Raw genomic sequence first — 6,759 nt, forward strand, 5'->3', positions numbered from 1 at the left:
GGTGTGGCTCATAGTCACAATGTCTTCAATATTCTGCCCATCTTACATACTTTTCCTTAGATTTCTCTTGTTTACAGTGAACATGATGATGCCTAGCTCATTGAGTTGATGTCAAAATCAAAGAGTCAGCTCAGAATAGGGCTGACACGGAGACCTTGGTAAATGTTGGTTATTTTGTTTTTGTTTATATCTCAGAATTTCTACTTTTATGTATTTTATTTTCATGTGAAAGAAGGCATGATATAAATAACTCTCTTGTTAAGTTTTCCTTCCCTCATTTAATTTTCTCTTAAATTATTATTTTTTTCTCTTTGATAACTTCTCAGGTGGCCTTACTAGTGTAGGCTACTGTAGTCCAGTTTGGCACATAGCATTCTGCTGAAACATGCTTCTTTTACTCTCTGAGAAATCCCACAGCCTCTTCTCAGTTTTTACCCTGTTCCAAGTTTTATCTGATCCGCAAGGTTAGCACATGGTGAAAGGAGGTATTCATCTATAAACAACAAAGTAGCACAGCTTATATTTATACTTGGTAGACCACAGAAAGCATTTGTTTAGTGTCAGTGGGTCTGAACTCCTGTATGTACGTTATATATTGTCTCTGAAGTTTAGTTTGTACTTCTGTCAAATGGAATGTTGTCTGTGGCAAATACAATCATGCTCCAAAGTTCCTGGCAGATGGGCGCCACTACTTGACAAGTATTAGGTGTTACTGCTTATGGTTGGTTACTGCTGGCACCTGGACCGGATCAGAGTCCTGCAGGTACCCTGCTGTGTCAGAAGTCATGTTAGTTGGGAGAACCACATGGTCTGGAGAGAGGGGCTGGTATGTGGGATGACTGTGTTTATATTGGGTAGATGGCAACAGCTCTTTATTGAGTATAGAGATATTTTAGTGGTTCACCAGTGGATCAGTTGTATTTACATACTGAAAAGCAATCCAGCCTCCTGATAGTACTGTGCTTTCATTCACTTCCCTTCTTGGAAATTCATCTTCAACTTTCAGCAAATATTTATTGAACACATCATCTGCCAGGCCCTGTGGCTATCCCAGGGTCGAGTTAGCCTTTTGCCCAAGTGGAATGTTTATTTTGACATTGTCTCTCTTCTTTCTTACTTTTTCTCCTTTAATATGTGGTTCCACCTGCACATATTTCAACTATATTTTCTTATTTGTATGAAATAATTTCAGTTGTCACCTCTAAAAAGATAGGTGCCAAGAGTCTCTCTTATCAACTTCCCTGACATTAGCATACTTACATTATACCTGCCTGTTAGATATCATTAGTACCTTTCCTATTAAGCCATCAGATCCATGTCCCAAACTGAAGCCATGGTCACTGATCTCCCTTTTCTGTGTCCCTAGCTAATTAAATGACATCATGCTTCTGAAAAATTGCTCCTGTCTCAAAGCCACCTCTCCAGACACTTCCTCAACAACTAGTTAGCTGACACTAGCCTTAGCCTTAGCTTTTATCCTGGCCACTTACATGTCTTCTCTCTAATTTGCTGAGCCTAGATCTATAGTAAGCACAGGGCACAGCATCAGCGAATCTTTATGTGCTAATTATTTAGACTCCAGTTGTTTGGCACAGTCTCAAAAAGGTGCTGATACACCTTCTAAAAAACAGCTTTTCTTATTCATTCAGCATCCAACAAATATTATTTGGAATGTCATCTATAAGAGGACAAAAATCTGTGTGCTTTAGAATTACATTTTAAAAACATTATCTTTAAATTTATTCATATGTGAAGATAAAATGTAATTATTCTTGGAAAGCGGAAAACATTAAGTAAACCTTTGGAATTTTTAAAAAGTGCTATTTATTCCTAAGGCTAATGGATGATTTGAAGTAGGCAAGAAGATCCGTTTAAGCATCTCAGGACATCATCCTGAAACTTGGCAGCCTTCATGGAGCAGTGAGTATTGATAAATAGTGAATATAAGCCTTACCACTTTATACAGTTTGTAATCATGAATTATAATACACCTTTGAGATTGAGTATGTTTAGAATAATCAGATAGCATCGGAAAACTGGTAAAAATGCTTTTCCATGTCTAGACTTTCTAAAAATGTGAGTGCTAGAGCTGGAGGTCAGGTCCTCCTGCTTGCATGGTTCAGCTGTCTCCCTAGATGCTGCCCTAGTCCTTTGCTCAGGTTGGTGTTTACTTTCTGTTTCAGTAAGGACAGCATTACTGGCCATTATTGGGTTTATGCCAACAAAAGGAGAGGGAGCCATAGGCTCTCTAGACTACACACCCGAGGAGAGAAGATCACTTGCCAAAAAGTAAGTCGTACACCTCATTCTTTGTTAGGGTCTGAGCACTATTGTAGAAGTGGTTACTGGGTCTCATACTTTGTAAGTAGCCTTGGCTAAGCATCTAGACTCATCAATGCTATTGTAGAAATCCAGTTCTCCAAATTTCCTTAGGGCTACCAGGATCTAAAAAATGGATGTTAGAGGGGCTGGAGAGATGGCTCAGAGGTTAAGAACACTGGTTGTTCTTGCAGAAGACCCAGGTTCGAATCCCAGCACCCACATGGCAGCTAACAACTTTCTGTAACTCCAGTCCCAGGGGATCCGACAGCCTCTTCTGACCTCTGCAGGCATTGGATGACCCAGGTGCACTTACTTACATGCAGGCAATACATTCATGCACATTAAAAAAAAAAGTTTAAAAAAAAATGGATGTCATGAATTTTTTTTTTGTACCGGATCAGTCCCAGAACCTCACTCATGCCAGGCAGATGCTCTTCCACTGACCTGTGTCCCCAGCCTGATGACCTCATTCTCTTTAAAAGTAGTTGATAGTATTCTGCTAAGATGTATTTTGCTAAAGGGAAAATAAAGTACAGAACTCATAGCAGGTATTCAGTATATGATCTGGTGTAAAATAAAAGATTTTTATCAAGCTGTGCTTTGGTGGTATTGCCGTCCCTTGTTTTTTTTCAGGTGTGTTTTTATCTATAGAACCATGATTATTCAATTCAAATTGCCCTTTCCTTTCAGTAGTGCTGAGATCCAGTTCTTGATTTTTATAAATTTCCTGTACTGGAGTCTCTGCCTACAACATGTCAGACAGATTATGTTAACTAGGCCGAGGCATAGCCCAAAGTAGATCCTCCACAATGTCAGTTAAATCAAATAGATTTTAGTGTCTGGAGGATTCAGTAGATGCTGTGGCCTTAGACCAACTTTTCTTTTTCTGGGTGGGGAGGGGTTTTTTTGTTTTAAAATCTTAAACAAGGTCTTGCTATTACCCCCTGGTTAACCTGAAACTCAGTGTGTTACAGGCTGGCCCAAAACATATGGTAATCTTTCCTGTGTTTCCCAAGCAAGTGTTGAAATTATAAGTATGTGTCACCATGCTCAGCTGCAACTTTTATTTTGGACCTTATTCTCAAATTGTGGAACATAACTTACTTATAGCTACTTTTCAAAGATTACACTTTGTATTTTGAATATACAGTGTATGTTTTATTTGATCTTCTACATTTACTTTTTTTTTGAGACAGTGTCTCACTATAGCCCCAGTTGGCCTGGCACTCGCTATGTAGACTAGGCTGGCCTCAATCTCACAGAGATCTGCCTGCCTTTGCCTCTCAAGTGCTGGGATTAAAGGCATGCACCACTACACCTCCCTACATTTACTTTCTATCTATCTAGATGATTGATATCTAGTTGTTTTTATATACGAGGAAGAGAGAGAGAAAAAAAACTTGTTTTTTTACTTCTCAGTATTAGTCTAGGTTCTCAGCCTATGATAGAGGCATGTTGTGTACTTGCCATGGCATGTGTGTGGAGGTCAGAAGACAACCTGTTGGAATCAGTTTGATCCCCTGTGGGAATCAGCTCTATCCCCTGTGGGTCCTGGGGATCGAACTCAGGTTATGAGTGCCCTTGGCAGAAAGCACCTTTGCCCACTGAGCCATTTTGCCAGCCCAAGGTTTTATTATTTTGAGACAGGATCTCATGAAACCTAGGCTGGTTTTGAATTCACTATATAGCTAAAGATGGCCTTGAACTCCCAATGCTTCTGCCTCCACCTCCAAGTGCTTGAGACCACAGATGTGCATCAGCATGCCTGGTTTATGCATTGCGATTGGGGACACATTCAGTCTTAGTTATTTTCCACAAGTTCTTCCAAGTCTTCCAGTTGTGCTGCTGTTTAAATGAATAGTATTTGAGAATGTTTTTCAAGAAATATCTGTAAATTCTAGTATTATTTGGCTTCTTTCCTGCTATATATTTTTCTGCTAAGTGGTATTTGGAACTTTATATTGGACCTTCTCAAAGACTTTCAGTAGGGTCATTATATGTGCCCTTGAGGACAGTATTGTAGACAGTTTATATATCATAGACAGTTTATATATTGTTGACTGTAGACCTACGTTTTACCTTTCCTTAAACAACTCATTTTTAAAATTTTATTATTTTTATGTGTATGAGTGTATTGCCTGCATGTAGGTAAGTGGACCCGTGTTGTGTCATGTCATGCAATGCCTGCAGAGGTCAGAGGAGGGCGTTGGATTCCCCTGGAACTGCAGTTACATGGTAGTCACCATGTGGGTGCTGGGATTTGAACCTGGGTCCTCTGTAAGAGCAACCAGTGACTTTAACTGCTGAACCATCTCTCCAGCTCCTAGATAACTTATTTTTTAATGGAATCTAAACTGGTTTTAATATCAAGCTAACACACACACTTGTCTCAGAACTGATTAGTGCCTCAATTGTCTAATTTATAGACTGTAGATGAATGTAATATGAAATTGTTAAATGTTCTTTTAGTCATTCAATATTTGAGTATTTTAATAAAGGGTGTTAATATTGAACTACTTGATTTATATTCATTAAACAAAATTGTTTCCTACCAGATCACAGGATTTCTGTTGTGAAGGTTGTGGCTCTGCCATGAAGGATGTCCTATTGCCTTTAAAATCTGGAGGTGATTCAAGCCAAGCTGACCAAGAAGCCAAGGAACTGGCTAGACAAATTAGCTTTAAGGTACTATAAATTTCTAAATAGATTCTAGTTATGTAGCCTTTATTTTACTGCTGAATTCTAGGTAAAAATGGAGGCAATATAGTTCTTTTGCAATAATGTTTTATAAATATTTATAAGTAATATTTTCTTATTAAAAAATTTATGCCTCATGCAGACATTTTAGCGTAACAGCTAAAACTGTGACTCTGGTGTACAATGCTGGATTCAAACCTTATACTTACTGGTAGTTTGCTGTGATATCATGTCAGACATATTTCTTACCCATTGTGTGCCCTTTTCTCATCTGTAATAGTAATAGTACCTCCATATTGGATTATTGCCAGGATACATGTGTTAATACATGTAGTGCATGGATTTCATTTAGTACTATCCCTGGTGCTTTATAAACAGTACAGATGAAAAATGCTAAGAGGATAATTATCCATACCCTCACCCCTAGAAATAACTACTGTTAATATTTTGGCATACCTCTTTTATCCTTCTTTTCCCTATATGTTTTACCCAAACATTAGATTCAAGTATTTTAATACTTTGAATAAGCACATTCATGTTGCTGGAAATCAGCCTCCATTAAGCAACATGCCACCTGCTCCTTCTCGTGCACATTTCTGTCTCCTGTCTGTGCATCTGTGTCCAGTTCTTGGAAGTTCTCCCACTTTGATTGTAGTTTTAGAAGAGGAAGTATAAATGTTGACTATACTTTCTTCCTTCCCCCAAATCCTATTACATTTAACATCATTTCTTTGAAAATTTTAGGGCTAGAAATGTTTTTATATCAAAGTTTTTCAGATTTGAGGAAATTATTAGCATATTTTAAATAGCCACAGTGAAATCTGTACAGCAGCTCATCATGGAATCCATTAATGTTTTCTTGGCAAACACAGAACTATTTACTATTGTGGGATAAAGACTGTGCTAGCCTGATATAGTTCATGCCAGGCTTTCCTTAAAAATTAGCCCCAAAACTTTAGTTTTTGGAAGGTTTTAGAATTGTAGATTGTGAACCTTAAGTGTTTTTGTTCCTCACCAGTTAACAGCTATTTGAGGATAGGATTGTCTAATCTTCTTCTTATAAAACTTAGCATGATGGCAGACACAGGCATGCTCAGAGCTTGACTGATGATAGGTATTAAAGGAGCATTTAAAATAAATCCACAGGAGGGATTTAGTAGCTTGTGTGTTACTCGGTGCATTTCTTCATGTAATCTGCCCTTGGGTATGTCTTATTTATAGGCCGAAGTCAATTCATCTGGAAAGACTATTGCTGAATCAGACATTTGAGCATTGTGATGTCACATTGGGGTATTGTAAGGTGGCATTGAGCACCGTGTTTGCATATTGAGCACGGTGATGACAAAATGGAACATTGTAATGACAGAAGGGCACATTCTGATGGCACAGTGAGCATTGTGATGGCACAATGGAACATTGTCAAATTCTATGGCACAATGAGCATTGTGATGGCACAATGGAACATTGTAAAATCATATGTAATGTTATGATGGCACATTGGAGAAATAAAATGGCACATGGGGCCATAGTGTTGGCACAGTAACGCATTGTGATGTCGCAATGAGCATTGTGATGGCACAATGGAACATTGTGAAGTCATACTGTGATATTGTGAAGGCACATTGAAGCAATATAATGGCATATTTGGCCATAATGTTGGCACATTGGAGCATAGTGATGTCACTTTGGAGAATTATGATGTCACATTGGAGCATTGTGATGACACATTGGAACATTGGG

At 38.3% G+C, this 6,759-nt stretch overlaps 1 pseudogene; it reads left to right on the plus strand.

The window, feature by feature from the left end:
- The first annotated feature begins 1,835 nt into the window (after positions 1-1,835).
- LOC103741894 lies at positions 1,836-6,288 on the plus strand (annotated as a pseudogene).
- Positions 6,289-6,759: the final 471 nt, after the last annotated feature.

The sequence above is a fragment of the Nannospalax galili genome, unplaced genomic scaffold (genome assembly GCF_000622305.1).
Source record: "Nannospalax galili isolate Female #2095 unplaced genomic scaffold, S.galili_v1.0 scaffold11540, whole genome shotgun sequence".
Taxonomy (NCBI): Eukaryota; Metazoa; Chordata; class Mammalia; order Rodentia; family Spalacidae; genus Nannospalax; species Nannospalax galili.